This window comes from Mixophyes fleayi, chromosome 1 (genome assembly GCF_038048845.1).
Source record: "Mixophyes fleayi isolate aMixFle1 chromosome 1, aMixFle1.hap1, whole genome shotgun sequence".
Lineage (NCBI taxonomy): Eukaryota > Metazoa > Chordata > Amphibia > Anura > Limnodynastidae > Mixophyes > Mixophyes fleayi.
This window is the reverse complement of record NC_134402.1, coordinates 156,524,518-156,542,910: the sequence shown is the minus strand read 5'-3', so window position 1 is coordinate 156,542,910 and position 18,393 is coordinate 156,524,518. Positions and strand designations below refer to the sequence as shown.

General features: G+C 40.1%; 1 long non-coding RNA gene across 1 annotated transcript; it reads right to left on the bottom strand.

The window, feature by feature from the left end:
- Positions 1-9,074: 9,074 nt before the first annotated feature.
- Positions 9,075-14,384, bottom strand: LOC142106457 (uncharacterized). The gene is made up of 3 exons (XR_012679739.1): positions 14,256-14,384; positions 13,049-13,131; positions 9,075-9,332 (listed from the first exon to the last, which is right to left on the bottom strand). It is a non-coding gene; the product is annotated as an uncharacterized LOC142106457 (long non-coding RNA).
- Between the last annotated feature and the right edge of the window lie 4,009 nt (positions 14,385-18,393).

The window sequence follows — 18,393 nt, the reverse complement described above, 5'->3', positions numbered from 1 at the left end:
AGGTATATCTCCTCCAACAACACTGATAATGATAATCAAATAAGTCCAGAGCCCAATTCAGTTACTCCTCACTTGTACAAGGATATAAATATAAATATAAGGATATAAATGTACCTGTATCAGATGGATATCACAGGCTGTGTTCACCTAGGCCAGTATGTGGTATTACAGAGGCGCTATGTCCCAGCAGTCATCAACTGCCACAAACTGCCACAGACTGCCTGTAGTATTCCTCTACCCAGATGCTCAACTCTTTCTCTCCCAGTCTCGGGTAAAATGGCAAAAGAGCACTATCAAAACAGGTACACTATGTACAGCAACTATTGCACAGTTTTGGGTCCAAAAGTTTCTTTATTCCACTATAACAGAGATCAACAGGATATCTGGGATGGAGAGCTCGTAACTGTGCTTGCTACTCCATGCTCGTCCAGGCCACGCCCCAAGTGGAACATTTTTAAAATTTATTTTTTAGTACAAAGCAATACAAGTCCAAACTCATGCTGGCAGCCATTTGGGCATACTCAAGGCTGCCAGAGCATACTGGCACTTGTAGTTCTAAAAGTGCCAAGATACCCTGCCATTCAAAGCCTGCTGGTTACTGTAGTGCCACATAGTAAAGGAAGATATGTGTAAATCTAGTTCAATTTTGCAGCCCACATTTTAAGTGTAATTTCAATCCCTCAAAATTGCATTAAACTCTCAAACCTTGATTTTTTTCTGAAACCTGTTCTTTTTTTGAAAAAACTGTGCGCGAATTTACAGTACACAACTGACATGATATAGTACAATTTGCAGTTTATGCCGTCATTAAACACTGTTAAAAAAAAAAAACATTTTAAATCACTGAGCTAGGACCTAGAAACATTGTGAGGCACAACCCAAATTACCTTACTGCTTATAGGGGGGTAATCAATTGACCGTGATATTTTTTCCAAGACCTCGTTAAGTCATTTTAACTCTGTTTTTTATCATTTTCGAGCGGGTTAACTTTACCCGCGATGCAATTCAATTTTTAACGCTACTTTTTTTTTCATGAAACGGTCCTCTCGCGCTCCAGTAGAAGGTCTATTGAAAGTATAGGGTGTGCGAGAGGCAGCCACATTAAAAGCTATTCAATTGTTTTCTAACGCTGCGCGTTAAACAGGCAAATATGCTGTTTTATCTCGCACCTCTTTGGGGTGTGATACAAATAAAAATCCTAAGAAAAGTATTTCAAATCATCTAATAATGAAAAAAAAAAAGATAAACTATGTTTATCAGTAATGCCTAACATGTAAAAGTTGATTTTCTTATGAAAAAATAATTAAAAAAATAAACATAAAAAAAAAAATCACTAATTAAATATATTTATGTATGTTTTTGGTACAAATATCTATGTACTAATGTGTTTTGACATGGTGTAGATGATTCTACAGTAAAAAATTGTTAAATAAAAAAATATGCTGAAGAAAATACTGTAATGTAGATATTATCAATGTGTAATGCAATCTAATGTATGAAAATGTTTGCAAATCCTTTTTTTTGTGTTATACATGACTGCATTAAAACTCCCCCTCACTCTCCTAAAAACTCGCAAACAGAATGATTAATGCGCAGGGGCAGCGATCACTCTTTTTCAATTGAATTGCACGAGTTTTCACGCTGCTTTAGCTAAAAACGGTCGCTATAGATTTTAAAATCCTGCGTGTGATTTTTTTTATTTTTTTTTTAACGCTGCTGGGAAAGAAACTTGCGGTCAATTGAATACCCCCTTAGTGCCTATTTATACACCATTGCCCCCATTGAAATGCACATGGGTTATTATGTTGCAATAGCTGCAACTGTTGGGGCACAAAATGTTGCTCTTTCTGTTGGGTGAAGCGAGTTCATATTGGTGAATTGTGATGTTATTAATGTATGTGGGTTTGATTCAGTAATATGGCTTATTCTGAAACCACGAGGAAATTTGTTTTTATATCAACTTCAAGAGGTTACAACTGCATTTTGTTTGTATTTTCGAAAATGCTAGTTTATTGGGGACATGCAGAGCCTTTTTTGAATACCTGTTATTGCACAATTTCCCAGATGGTAGTGATGTAACACTAGTTATTTCTTTCAATGTCTATTGCACCATCCAGGCACCTTTTATACAGGAAAACATATTTTAGTATTTAATATTTTAGAAGAGAAAAAACTTGTAAGTTAGAGAATAAAAGCAAATGTTGCTATAGGTAAATCTATGAATGTACCATTAATTGGGTTCCAGTACTCTTGCTTGCTAAAGAAATGTGGTGAATTCATAGCAATGTTTCCAGAGGTGCCTGTCATATGCTTGGGGGATTTCAATAATGTGTTGAATAAAACTGTAGATAGATGGCGGGAGCAGGGCCGTAACTAGGGCTGTGAGACAGGGGCGACCGCCCAGGGCGCAACGCTGAAGGGGGGCGCAATTTAGGAATATTTTAGGTTAGTTTGGTTAAAATTGAGGGCTAGTGGGGCGGCATTTCTCTTTCTCGCCCCAGGGGCTCTGGGGCACTGTAGGCTCTGGGGCACTGTAGTTAAGCAATCTGCCTCAGCCTTCTACGCCCATATAGATGAGCTGGGCCTGGTTGATATCTGGCACCTGGGGCATCCAGAGGCTGTCCAGTTCTGTTGTTTCTCACATCATATCATGTATTCTCGAGAATTGATCTGGTCCTGTTGTCCCATTCTCCAGTGCCAGCTGTACGTGTAATAGAATATAAGGCCAGAGGAATCTTTGACCACTCGCCTTTTCTTCTGTCTATTGACTTTGATATTACTAGGAGTCAGTCCTTCTGGAAATTGAATCCTTTTTGTCTCTTCCTGATGGGCACAGGAGCAAAATTGGTGACCCAGTGGAAGGGATTCTTTGCAGGTAACTCTGAGACAGCAAGGGCTCCAATAGTCTTGGCTGCCTTTAAGGTTTTATGAAGGGGGACACTGCTTATCAGTGTGGCAGAGATTAAAAGGTCATCCAGACATACTGAAAAGGAAATGGAGAAAATTTGTAAGTCACTAGAACTACAATATGCAAATGGTAGATCTGAATCTACAAGGCGAGCATGGTAGTTGGCACAGAACGAGTGGGTCGATTATATTTTTGACAAATCCAAACATACGCTTCTCTTCTCTAAACATGTGCAATATGCTCAGGCTGACAGGAACAGGAGTTATCTGGCATACCTAGTGAGGATGGAGAAGGCTTATGGGGCATTGCCGGTTATTTGTGATGATAGTGGGGTTAAGCAGCTCTAATGGTTACATAGCGTCCTTTCAACAAATACAAGTTTTTATTCTACATACTGCTTACCTGACCCTTATTAGACTGGCAAAATTAATCTCTGCAAGGAACATACACACAACACTTTTTCCCCCAGCACACTGCTATAGCCAGCAACAGATCTGCCATTTCTACTGTAGATAAAAATGCAAAAGTCTTTGTTGCACACATTTGCAAATGTATGTTTAAGCCATCTGCCACGCCAAGGCGCTTTTGCTAATAGGATGGTCCTACTCTAAACAATGAGAGTCCCATATATTTGGGCCATACATATGTGTTTTTAAATTGAGAGCCAACTTACCAAAGAGGTACCCCAGAAGCCTCCAAACAGCAATTCGCAAATGTGTGCAACAAAGACTTTTGCATTTTTATCTACAGTAGAAATGGCAGATCTGTTGCTGGCCTTTCAAGCACCTGTTATGGCCTATAAATTGATTTGAGCAGCTTCCACTTTTGTATTTGTCTGAGAGGCATGTTGGTGTCAGTAGCTGAGAGGGGGTACTGGCACTGAATTGCTGTCTCGAATATTTATGTCTGCGGATCCTCCAAGGTCAAATGTCAATTGTTAAATGTTAAATGTCACTCATTCTGTAACATGCATGCTTTGTCTTGTTGTGCCACTATGACCCATGGATAAACTATGCAGAACATGTTTTTGTACTTGAATGGATATCTCTGCATGGGCATTTCTGGTCTCTGTTCCTCAACGAACTTAGCACATATGATATTGTTTTGTGATATATTCACATGCATAATTCTCCTGATTCTAATGGAGTTATATTTGCGATCACTTTATCTGTAATTTTTTTCTTTTCCTTTCTTTATATGTTTGTTTTAAAAAATTCCAATTAAAATACTTGAATTAAAAAAAAATCTATACATGTACGCTTCACGGTGAGGTAGTATGTTGTACAGTGACTGTTCTATGTGACTATTACAGTACAATAAACCTATGAGGTTTGAAATCCCCTGATAGATCAACTATCTCCTTAAACAGAATAAGCACACAAAATTCCACAAATAAACTTTTCTCAGAATCTAATAGTCCAGTGAGTAATTTTTGTGGGTGCAACTGTTTATGTATTTTCACACCACATTGAAGATTTGCTTCCCATTATGTATGGTCTGATTTCTGATAAGTTACTGGTTCATTTTAACTCATGTGCTAAACTGAAAAGTTATAAATAACCATATACACAGCAGTGTTACAAATATGGTAGGTAATTTAGTAAGTAAACCCTAAGGAATACTTCAGAATGATGAAGGGGAACTCCCATAAAATGTAACTAAAAATAATACTTTAATGCAGTGGTTCTCAAACTTTTGCAGTTCGCGGCACCCTTAGAGTCTCCATATTTTTTTTTCAAGGCACCCCTGTAAAATAATTACCGAGCAGTCCCATTTTATAAGTAGTTGGGTCAAAAAACGTAATAAGTATTTAGGCCAGGACAGAAATACTTATTTAGTTGTATGCAAAGATACACATAATTCCAAAGGAAAATAATACTTTTATATTTATTTTTCAATTATATTTCTGTCAAAGAATAATTTACAGCTAACTCACTCTGTGCCCTCTCTGCATCTCCACACACTCTGTGCCCCTGCATCATCATCCACACACTCTGTGCCCCTGCATCATCATCCACACACTCTGTGCCCCTCTGCATCCACACTCTCTGTGCCCCCTCTGCATCCACACTCTCTGTGCCCCCCCCTGCATCCACACTCTCTGTGCCCCCTCTGCATCCACACTCTCTGTGCCCCCTCTGCATCCACACTCTCTGTGCCCCCACTGCATCCACACTCTGTGCCCCCTCTGCATCCACTCTCTGTGCCCCCTCTGCATCCACTCTCTGTGCCCCCTCTGCATCCACTCTCTGTGCCCCCCTGCATCCACTCTCTGAGCCCCCTCTGCATCCTCACTCTGCCCCCTCTGCATCCTCACTCTACCCCCTCTGCATCCTCACCCTGCCCCCTCCCTAATTCTTTTGCCCCTCCATTGCTGTTTCCTATCACTATTCCCCTGTTTCTTTACTTACTTTACTTGACCTTCTTTCTTCTATCTTCTTACCAATTTGGCGGTGCCTGGGATCCTTTCTGTTTACACTCTATTGATCTTTTACTACGCTAACTATAGATATTACCCAGAATGATTTGGATTTGGTGTTCTCCAGATAAGGGTTTTCCATACCTTGACTAAAGTTAGGGTTAGGATTAGGACACCATGCCTCAAATATAAGTTACCATTAAAAATGACTCCATTTATGAAATGGTCTCATTATATTTGGTGTCAAACAAAAATTCTCATAGGTCACAAACACATAAGGAAGTGACTCTCCTCTTTCCACAAATTGCCTTGGGTTTGGAATGTTGACTTTTCCTGACAATATTTTGCAACCCACTAGTGAGGTCTTAAATCTTTTAGAATTGCCTAAGTAGCTATAGGCTTTAAATCCTTTGACAATCCAGTTATATGAGCGAAGAGCAATTGCCATTAGAACAGGCAAAAACAATTTCTTGCATTTGTAAAACTTTCAAATACTTCTAGGCAGCAGCAATATCTGGATGTACTTGCTACCCAAAGCACCAGAGCAATTTGGGAAGTGTGTTGTTTTTAAAACTCCATCACTGATAGCTCTTCATTTATCCTCCATAGGCTTTAGTATTAGTGTCACAGTGCTAATTGCTCATAGGAGGGAACCACTTGGCTTGGTTGGAGAAAGTAGAAGCTGAATTTGATGGGTCAAAGAAGGTAGAAGAGCTATGAATGTTGTATAAAATTGTTGTATCACCCAGAATGCTTTTATTATGTAATGCTGCAGCAATGGTCTATTAGTCCAGATTGTCTTGACCTTTAGCAGAAGAACTGAGTCTGCAGTGTTACACAAAAGTGTTTCAGTGGTTAGTGTTAACCATACTTGCCAAATTCTTTTAGTTGGTGTCCGAGAGCTGCCGGGAGTAGGTGGACCCGCCCCCATGACGTAGTGATGCAAACGCGGCATTTTACAGCGGGGGGTGGGGCCAAATGCGAATCGCAGCATTTTGGGCCTAATTCTGCCCACTTCACTAGGAAGCGGGATATTGCCATACACTCCCAGGAGTCCGGGAGAACCAGCCGGAATCCGGGAGAGAGTTTCCCAGACATTCCAGGAGAGTTGGCAAGTATGGTGTTAACAGTGCCCTGACATCTGTCATCTGTAGCCAGTATTGTAGCAGATCCTCACAATTACTTTGTTGTTCAGGTACCTCAAGATGGCTTGGCATGACTCGTGCACAATCTGACCAATTGTCATCTTCATTTAGTACAAAAGTGAAAGGAGAGAGAGAGATGATTATATGGGGCACTCAAATGGATAATAGCATATCAAAATTCCTAATCTTTATTTCATTCTGTTAAATACAACTTTATTGGATTATCAATTAAAAAAAATTCTACTAGCAAAATATTAAAAAATGCATCCACCTCCCATCCCGCCCCAGAAGGAAGAAAATAAGTTGAAAAAAAACAGTCGGCAGTGAGGCCTGGGCCGGGGTAATTAGTACCCCTTCCCACCCCCCCACCCCCACCTCTCGGCGACCCTGTCCACTGTTGTCTTAGTGAAGGATTTTGTAAATCGTGCATTTGCTTTTTAAAATTCAATTTTAGAAATAATTATCCATACTTTATGGTTCTCTAACTCCATCACATAGCATAACTTATCATCCATCTGATCTCCGTCTATACCTGTATTCTTTGTCAGGTCCAAAATCTGTCCTGTCAATTTCTCAGAATGTGGACTGTCAATTGCATTGTCAAGACATGTTTTGGGCAACCAAATCTGGAACAATTTAAGTATTATACATGAGTGGGAAGGGCCACTATTTGGCCTATCTGAACTGTCTTACATATCACTAATAGAAAGTATAAATATCATTTATAAACATTTCATATTTATAAACATGGGTCATGCGGACCACCTTTGCTGCAAGTCTCGGGCAGTCCCCTTTACCCCGGGGTTGGACGAAGCTTACCCCAGTTGAATGATTTTTCCTCTCTCCCCATAAATATATACGAGTCCCCTAGTTTGATTCAGAAGGACAGCATTATGGCACAGAGCATATAAATAAACCAAGGTATTGAAAGCCATGCTCTTGTCAACCAATGAATACTTTGGCAATATATTGTGTACCTAATCTTTGACTTTTTGTAGTATGAGTGCTCAGCACCCTCATTTATTTATAAAACGACAGCAAATTGGATAGAATTGAATAGATTGAAAAAGAGGAAAAGATTAGAATATATAGAGGTTTTTTTAGGGTGTGCTGCTTCGTGCTGACCCTCACAAACAGCCTTCTTTAAATATACATTTCACTAAATGATCCAAAAGTATTGAAAAACAGAAAAAAAAAAGAATACAATATAAGAATATATAGCCTTTTTTGGGGTGTGAAACTGCTGCTGAATCTTACACGCAAGCACTCAGTTTTTTCAAAATTCTAAAAACTTTCAATTTTAAAAGAAAGAAATCTATTTGTTTTTTGGATTCTGCTGCTAATAGTCTGATAGCAAAAGCACTCTTTTTCTCAAAGAATATACTAGTTAGTTCAGATTGATATCTATCTAACTCAGTCTGTATGTACTGTCTAGTACTACTATGTATATGCAATGCGTTAATAGCAACAAGTAGCCACTAGTCTGTGCAAACTATATATAAGATTGAAATTAAAAACAATTGATTGGCAAACTATTGTAGCTGACTATTCTTTACAGAAGTGTTTTACAATAATAACAGGATTCTTTCCTATGTACCTGGTTCACCCTGGATGCCATTTTATGAGCAGAGCACTGCAGCTAACCTCCTCCCTTTACGCTGTCTGTTCTAAAATGGCACTTAAGAGAACGAGGGTGGTATAAACTCGCAAGAGTTTTGCACAAAAAAAACCCACAGAAATGATGTTTCACCTTCGTTTGACATCCGAGTTTGGCGGGAGAAACCAAGTCACGACTCAGTTTCACTCAGATCCCCAACGTTGGATTTCAAGGAATCCAAACTGGTCATCTCTTATATATGTGTATTATATGTTTTGTGGTGATAAATAGATATTTCTATTTCCTAGAATACCAAAGTCTTCTCATGGTTACTTTTACTTTTACAATTATTGCAATCATAGAAGATTAATCCAAAATATAATTGGATAGTTCTACCAATATTATGATGTCAAATCAGAACACTTTACTAAACTAGCTAAACTATAATATTCACTAAAACTAAAATATAGATTTTTTTTTTTACTTTTTAGAATTGAATGAATTTCAGTACAATATTTTCACGATAAACAAGAGCTATTAGAGGCTGATATGAGTGTGTATTACATTCAGCAGATAAGCGGAGATTCTTTTAAGGCAATACATTAATTATTGGCAATGTCATTTGTTATCTAATTGTACAAATACCCAGGAAATACTTTGTCATCCCAACTGATATATTGTTTAAAACACATTGACTGTTAGTTTATGCACTGCACTGTTTGATGGACCTGATGACTGGGTTTGGGAAACACTAGACTAGTGCAAAAAATACGCACTGGCATCTCAAGTAGAGAATTTCTTTACAACACACTAGTAATCCTCTGTTTCAGTACTTGTCACTATCGCTAGTCAGTCTGTCCATTTTTATTTTGTCAGTTTTGTAGATGTATGTCAAACACCTAAAGTTATGGCTTGCTAGCCCCTGTTGGCAGTTTTGCTAAAAATAAAACTTATGAATTTCCATCATCCCCTTTATCAAATTGTGAAAGCGTTCTTAATTTATTCATACCTTTGAGCACAATATGCCAGACCTTAGCAGTGTTGAAACCAAATCTGAAATTGCAATTAAGTACCACTGAGTATTTGCAGTTTGAGTATAAGTATGATATGACAGTAGTACCGAGATGTGAAAGTCATCTTCAGAGGGATGATGTGGATGAATACGTATGCTCATCCTCATCCAATTCTCAAAGATGGTCAGATGGATGAAGATGAAAATGTATCACCAAATGATAAGCCTACATCTGGCATTGGCAACATTGCCTAGGAAAATTGTAGAAGAAAATAATCAATGCTTGTACTTTTGGTAATAAAGATTATAATCATGCACTATCATTCTCCTCCAACTTATTTAGACCTTATAAAAATGTAAGTGGTGGTAAACATTTGTCAATGTGCTCAATGCATGGTAAAATAGCTTTACAGAATGTTATGACATCCTGCTATAAACAGCCTATTTTCATAAACTGTTGGCAAAGTTGCATCAAGCTTTGATGATGAAAAGGAAACACTACCACATGGAGCTGTCATTCAGCAGGCATATATAAAAGATAAAAAACAAAAAAGACAGTTGTCAGTGTTTATCCCTAACATTGCATATCTGTGTGTATCTAGAAAAACTGAACACATGAGGTATTAGTTCATATTTTGATCAAAACATTTAAGACTGCATCGCAGCATCAAGGGCACCTCATCATATGCAGGTCTTACATTAACCTATATGCTTTAAACACAATTAAAATGCAGTTAAAATCAGATGCACTCACCTCCCAGGTATAGGGGTTTAAATCTAGCAAGGGCTGATTGATGAGCCACACCCAAATGTGCCTTAAATAGGCTTGATGACAGCTGCTATGACAATAAGGCAATATTTTGCAACAAAGCCAGAGAAAAAACAAGTCTGTGCTTGGTATATCCCATATTATATATGGTACCAGCTGTGTGGCAATATAAATGCCCATATATGCATACAAAACAAAAAAGACAGTTGTCAACGCTTATTCTTAACACTGCATATCTGTGAAATATGAAAACATATTTTATTTATAAAACATTAATAGGAACTAGCTGTCCCATAAGCCATATCTGAGAAGTACAACTCCCTCCATAAAAAATTCCACTCCACTCCCCAAACACTTGTACTGTGAATGAAAGAGTAATTTATTATAAGCTAAATTAAACCAATAATACAATATCAGACAGTGCCATGTCTGCTAGTTCTCCATCATCTATAACCTTACAAAGAAATACCAAGACAGTTTCCAATTCAAGAAATAAAAGTCATACATAATGTAAAAGGCCAGACTCTATTGTAAGTAAAAAATTGTCTGTTTGAACACTTTTTTTTCAAGCAACATGAATAACATGGCGATAGTCAAAGAAAAACTCGGAATTCTGGCCTTAACCCAAGATATGGAAACGCTTCATATTCTCTCTGAGAAACATGCATCATTCTGGGACTATAGCTGCACATGTAGACAATTGAATATAATTATCGGACCTCATCACTTCATTTTTATTAGAATTCTGTAAGAAAATTCTCTACCAGTCAACCATTACTTGGAAGTATTAGAGAAAAAAGTACAGCATGACACATCTTAAAGCACTCTCCATAAAAACAAACACTTAACAAAAATTATAGTATTATACATGATACCTTTCAAGTTTTTTAAGTGTCATTTATGGAAATAATGACTTGAAAGAGCCAAGATGGTAAGTACCTAGTTGTCATTAGATGTACTCCCTTCATACATCCACCCTAAGTAACACTGAGTTGTCTACTGTTTTCACAGAAAGTCTGATGCAAAGTTAGCCACAAAATGAGAGAAATTTACTTAAAAAGAAAAAAAAAAGCATACAAAACAGTTGCATGTTATTGTTCATATTGTTAGGGTTCCCAGTGTGAAAACCACAGACACTGGATGCCAGGCACAAATGGGGAAGTGCAAATGCAGGTTACCAGGTTTAGCAGAGACTGGTGTTTAGGTATACAGATGAGGTACAGGCACAAGGAGCCTGAATACCAAGATAGTTAAGAGGCACAAGACATGGATGTCAGACACAAATGGGGAAGTGCAGATGCAGGTTACCAGGTGTAGCCAGGTGTCAGGAGGCACCAGATGATCCACAAGAGAATCAGGCAAAGGAGGGTCAGGCAAGCCACGAGTCATAAGCTGGAAGATCCGCAAAATGCCAAGGAGTACGCAGGAGCAAAGTCATACGTAGCCGGGTTTTGGGTCACTAGAAACAGTGTAGGACAAGGGGAAAAATCAGGCGTCAAAAGCCAGGGAGAAGTCAGAATCAAAACAGGAGTATCAAAGAAATACTAGCAGCAGCAATGACAAACAAACTGACACTGGGTTGTTGGAAAAGGCAGTCTTAAGAAGGTCAGAAACAAGTAAGCACGATCCTGATCTGATGAGGGCAGGGAGAAATTATCCAAGTATAGGAGCAGCACCTCTTGTAGTACAGAGGTACTGCAGGCCAAATTCAGACATAAAGACAGAGACCTAACACATATGAAGTGATGCGTCCGGTTCTGCATCGGCAGAATATAGACACATGTATGCCAAGTGCAAAAATAGGTCATTGGCGCTCGTATGCAGAGCGCTCCACCTCTGCTTTGAAAACATATGCATCAGGCATATTTGTCCAACCCAGAATGCAAATATACATATAGTCTACACTAGGCTAATTAGCAATTACACACTATTCGCTATTGCTAATTAATTCTTGACACATTTCCATTACTACCTTATTGTGTTTTACAGTCAAACTATGAATAATACACTTTTTAATGTATTAAAGCACCAACATTAGTCTCATATAACACATTACACTAAATACAACTTCCCAGACTCTCTTAGGATTTTAACCTATTTGACATATTCTACAAATAGTAAAAATTCAGAGCAATTTTGCAACTAATTTACACTTTCTAATCTTCTTCCGCAATTTCACCAGGATATTGGGCTGCCTCGAATTTGCAGTTCAACTCCTGGCAGACCTGCCGCTTAGCGGCTCTGTATGCACTCCTCTTTTCACTTATGCTGCTTTATGGAGCTCTGAATTCATAATTTTAGTCAGGAGCATGAGCTCCTCATGGCTAAAATTTGGTGCTTGCATGTTTACAACAGAATAAAGCTTTTCCAATTGTCAATGCTGATTTACTGTGTGACGAGACAAGGACTGTCCTTGCTAAACAAACATTGAAATTAAAACTTAAAGCAGTAATTTCTGTGCACACTCAATAATATGTCATTACTGTCCATACAAGGAAATTTAGCAGTAAAAATCGGTATGAAAATACATGATCAATCGCCCACCAAATATATCTAATCATACTATATATAAGGCATCATAGGAAAATCACACATTGAACTGCTTGCCATTTTCCTTAGCAAAAATCTATCAAAAAGCCTGTAGCTCACTGCCTAGGTGTTATCCTGGTCACAGAACTGTCCTTGTTCCCCAAATCCAGTCTGCATTCAATTCCTGTTACATACATCTACTGGACACTGCCAGGATACTCACATATCTCACACAAGATGCTGCAAAAATTTTAATCCATGCTCTCATTGGGGTTCATGCACAGGGAAGAGTTAGCACTACACCAGGTTGAGTACACATTGCGCACACTCAGAATGTGAACACGTATATCCAGTGTCGGACTGGGACATGAAGGGCCCACCGGGGAAACCAATGACTGGGGCCCACCTAATAACATATGGTGCTGCAAAGGGGGTGCTGGTGCACTCAAGACAGGAGGTTATCATTTTAGACAAATACACAGGCATAACTGTGTGCACTATTGTTAGTTGCATGCAGTTTTGCCTTCACGAGCAGTATAGTGTGAAGCAGGACATAACTCCCCTAGTTTTGTAGTTGGACCAAATCCAGAATAAGCAAGACAACCTCGAAAATTCGGGACTGCCCCACAAGATTCAGGACAGTTGGCAGACTGTCCTGGTCTCTCCTACCTGTTCTTGTCATTTCACCACCTGTGGATGCTGGTGTCTTAGATCAGTTTCTGCTTGTCTGGATCCTTGGAATGTTGGGGGCCCTATTGAAAAAAAAAATGGGTACATGAAATTTAGAAAACTCCAACCATCCCTATAAAATCAACAGCACCCACATTTAATAATTAGGCCTCTATCCAACATTAAATTAATAGTATTCCCATTTAATAAATAAACTTATTACTCTCCCTCCAAACAGCCCCAGCAATAAATTAACAGCATTTACGTTTAATATAACCATTTCCCACGACCATCCCAGGCATTAAATAATTCATATTCACATTTAATATCCCTCCTAACCAAACCCAGCCCCACATTCAATTAATAGTTGCAAACCACCCCAGCATTAAATTAAAGGTCCTGTCACCCCATCTTAATTTAATAGGCCCCACTATTAAATTAAATAACCCACCAATAAATTAAATTGCCCCAACATCACCCCACAAATAAAATACCACCCATTAAATAATTAGCCCCCACCTAAACTCCACCATTAAATTAATAGCCTACCTCCCACCCATGTACTATTACGACAATCCCACTCCTTTCCCTCATATCACACATTATATAAAAAAAAAACACTCCCTCACACATTATGGCAGCCTCCTCTCCTGTCACTCACACAAATAGCAGGGCCCCCCTTCCCTGTCACTCACACAAATAGCAGGACCCCCTCTTCCCTGTCACTAGCACAAATAGCAGGGCCCCCTCTTCCCTGTCACTAGCACAAATAGTAGGGCCCCCTCTTCCCTGTCACTAGCACAAATAGCAGGACCCCCTCTTCCCTGTCACTAGCACAAATAGCAGGGCCCCCTTCCCTGCCACACACAAATAACAGGGCCCCCCCCCTCCCCTGTCAATCACACAAATAGCAGGGGCTCCCCTCCCCTGTCAATCACACAAATAGCAGAGCCCCCCCTCCCATCACATACAAATAGCAGGGCCCCCCCTCCCATCACACACAAATGTCACACACAAATAGCAGGGCCCCCTCCCCTGTCACTAGCACAAATAGCAACCCCCCTCCCTTGTCAATAACATACATAGCAGGCCCCCTTCCCTGTCACTCACACAAATAGCAGCAACCCCCTCCCCTGTCACTCACACAGATAGCAGCCCCCTCTTCCCAGTCACAAATAGCAGGCCCCCCCCTTTCATTCACACTTACCTTATTGCTGGAGCCTCCTCTCTGCATCGCTCCATGCTCCCTGTGCAATCAAAAGCAAAACAGAAAGTAGTGGAACGCAAACTACTTCCTGTTTATCGAAAGTGGCTGGTCCCTGAGGAGAGATCAGCCACCCACTGCCACACTGACCCCACTTTCCCCCACGCGACACCTGGCACCTGGCCCCAAATGCCTCCAAATAGTCAAGGGCGAAGGAATCATTTTTTAGCCCCGCCCCACCACAGAAGAGGGCGGAGCTATCTGGCATCAGGGCCTACCGGTGGATCCCCCGGCCCCTGCCTGCCCAGTCCGACACTGTGTATATCTTCCCGCAGGTTTGGGTGCATCTCCTTATGATTGGAGAGGCAGAATGCACGGGGGAAGAGGGGGTGAGCTGGTGGTCTAATGTAGGCCAAGAGCAAAATATATAATAGAAAAAGTGTAGACTGTATTACCAGGTTTTCATTAGTTTCTTGTTGTTGTTAAATATTTACAGAAACTTTTTTTTAAACCAAAAACAAACAAACTGGTGTTTAGTGCAATTTGTTTTAGGATTATGTATTATTTATTTATTTAGTAAAAGTGCTGAAAGCTGCAGGAATGAAGAAAGTATTTGAAACGGAAATAACAGCAAAATATGATAGCAAAATTAAAGCATGGAAAAATAAAAGCAGTTTTACAAAGAATTACATTAGCTGCAATTATCTGATTTACAATTAATGTTCTGTATGTGATTTTAAATATTGTGTCCAGATCATTTCATTCTCATCTTTTGTGAAAAGCTCTTGTTCTGCTTAGATTTGCAAAGCGATTCGACAAAACTCAAAATTCAGTTACACGTAGCAATTTGCAGGTTGCAAATAATTTGTGAAAATATTCAAAGTAAGCAAAAGAGCTAAGCAGAATTCAGAGATTCATCACATGGACTCAGATTTTCACTTTCCTCCTTCCCCTAAGCACTAGTCATTTACATTTCTGTGCACAGCAGTGTTATGGCAGCACTGTGTTGATGCGGTTGTAGTTATTAATACCACTAACATTTTACCATCTATTTTATTCAAACATTAGTGAAGGGTCAGGAGAAACACAGTGGGGCCAAGATGTCGCTAGGCCATATGTCTGTATGTATATATCTCTACATATGTCTGTATGTACTCCAGTACAAGATAATACAGATGCACATAAGAATAGCAGAGGTGCTAGGCAGAGCCGTAATTTAAAATTCTAGCGTCTGGGGCGAGAAAGTCAAATGCCGCCCCCCTAGCCCTCAATTTTAAGCAAATGAAGCTAAAATATACCTAAACTGCGGCCCCCTTCAGTGTTGTGCCCTGGGCGGTCGCCCCTATCGCATTGCCCTAGTCACGGCCCTGGTGCTAGGCCCTCTACTATTTTCTTTTCATAGAACTTCTCTTGAAAAATGAATGGGCACCTTTGGCTTTCAATATCTATGTGTTACGGCAACCTGTGCAGCATAAACTCATAGAACAGGTAAAAGAGGTCTTCACCTTTAGCAGCCATCTTTCCCGTAGAGACTGGTTATGCTCACAGGTACTCGGATGCCCCCAGGACTTATGCTCAGAGTAGTATAAGTTTATGCTCACACGGCAGCGCACAGGTACAGGAGGTAGCACACGGAGTAGCGGCAGGCCAGAGATCTGCGGACTGGACCGAGCCCCGGAGAAGATGTCATGTACCAGCAGGGTCACCGACAATGGTTCCGAGTCGGGGTACAGGCAAAAGGTCAGGGTCACAGGCAATGGTTCAGAATCTGGGTACAGGCAAAGGTCAGGGTCATAGGCAATGGTTCAGAATCTGAGTACAGGAAAAAGATCAGGGTCACAGGCAATGGTTGAGGATCCTTGGGGCAGGCAGAGGTCATACACAGGTAAATCAATCCAAGGTTTCAAGATCAAACAGGAACAGGAGCAGGCAGCAGTACTGGGACAGAACGCTTTAACCAGCAGTGAGGCCCAACCTCACTGCCTTAAATAGTACTAGGAGCCAATCAGGCAAAAGCCCTCAAAGTATCCCCAGGTTCTGCCTAATGGAAGTATAGCTGGTGACCAATGGAAATGCAGTGCTCAGCTGCATAATAATCAGACTGATAAGTAAGTACCTGATTAGCCATGATTGGCTAAACCCTAAAAGCCCTGAGCGCGCGTACCCCTCTGTTAGCCAGTTGGCTGGGCGTAGCGACAGGGAGCCTCGAGCGTCCCGGTTATTGCCCAGGCAACCGGGACGCAGAAGCCGGAAGTGACGTCCCGGTCATCATAGCGACAGCCAAGACGCCAGTAGGGGAACACGGAGAGTCGCGGCGGTGCCCGCGGCCGCCGCGACTACTTACACTATGCACATGCTACTCACAGCTCTCTTCTCCGGATCTGTCACCATCTTAAGCTCATCATCCAAAGAGGCGATGGGCACTGTTGGACTGGGTGGATATTAGGATTCTAAAGAAGGATGGTTTAATGAGAGAGAAGGCAGTAAAGTAAGAAGACAGTATAAATTTGTGGTGGATGAAATCGGCATCTTGGCTGGAGCTGCATCATCCAGGGCTGTGGAGGGTACATTTTTATGTAGAGAGACTGCAGAAATGGGTAGGACAGGGCAGATGGGAGAGAGGAGTGATTTAAGAGAAGTAGAGAGGAGGATGGGGATTGAGGCTATGAAGCGAACGCTGTGTGAGCATGGATTTGGGTGCAAGCGAGTGGCCATATGACAAGGTGAAGTAAAAGAAAAAGAGGTTATGGTCAGAGAGTTTGTTGCAGAGTTAGAGAAGCTGGAAATGTGACAGAGATAGGAGAAAACAAGATCCAGGGAGTATCCATCACAATGGGTAGGTGATGTTCCAATGCAAGAGGTCATGGACCTGATTCAATAAGACATAAGAATTCTGAGTGCAACGTGCATTTGTGAAAAATGCACGTAAATCAACTATGTGTACTCCCGAATTCATTAGGTAACAGATCTGAAGATACATGTGCTGATGAATTTGGGTGTAGGTCTGCTGTGCTCTACTACACAAGACACTGCAAGATACATCCAAAACCTATGTGGATTATCAATTTGCAATTTTGAAAAAAAAATGGACTTAATGTCACGTGTTAATAATTTAGGCATTAAGAATAAAACAGTAAAAAAACAAAAAAAGTGTTTCATTTTAATTATTTTTTTTCCTTAAAATACATTTGTTGGAATGTTCTTAATGTCTACTGAACATAAAATAAATTTGTACAGTTGCTACTGTTTGAAAACACATGCTATATCATCCATACATTACTGTCATCACTAGTACTCAGGACTTAGACCAGCCCTATGGCAGAAAAACAAGTAACCTTGCCATGACCCAGAGCTTGATTCGGACATTGCTCCTCATACTTCAGTTTGACACGCCCTTACTGTAAATTGTCTATGCCAAAAATGCCCCTTCCCTGCCCTGTTCACTTCCCAAAATTGTAGGCTGTGGTAAGTGTCCTTTGCACTCGAAGACGGAGCAGACATGGATGCGTTTTCTGGCATATGGTCCAGTTCTGGGCATGCGCAGGGTGATTTTGCGCACCATATGCTCCAAATTGGCAGATACGTGCCTTGATGAATCAGGCCCCATAAGAGGAAGGGAGCATGAGGAGATTAGAGGCAACAAAGTTAAATGCTGTAGAAAAAGAGTGGGTTGGTCAGTGACGTGGATCAGGGACGTCTTAACAGCATTATAGGCCTCCGGGAAAGCAATGCACTGGGGCCCGACCTACAACAACCACTCACAGGAATTAAAATGTAAATTGTCAATAAAATTAAACTTATATTTATTGTTACTTCCAACAAAATCAGTGTTTAAACATTAAAAAAAATGCTGTACAGCAAAGATTATTCCACATAAACATTTGGACAATATAACATGAGCCTTGAAGTTAAAAAACAAGAAATTCAACATAAAAATGGTATGCAGTTGGCAAATCATACAGACGGAGATGGCACAGTACAAAATTACTATGAATTATTTATTAGTAAACAAGTGTTCAACACAAACATTTGCAAAATTTCTTTGAAGAGAATTGCTTCAAAAATTATGTGTGTTGATTTTGTCGTGCTTATGTACGATTAGTATGTGTATTATTATTATTATTTTTATGATTATTATTAT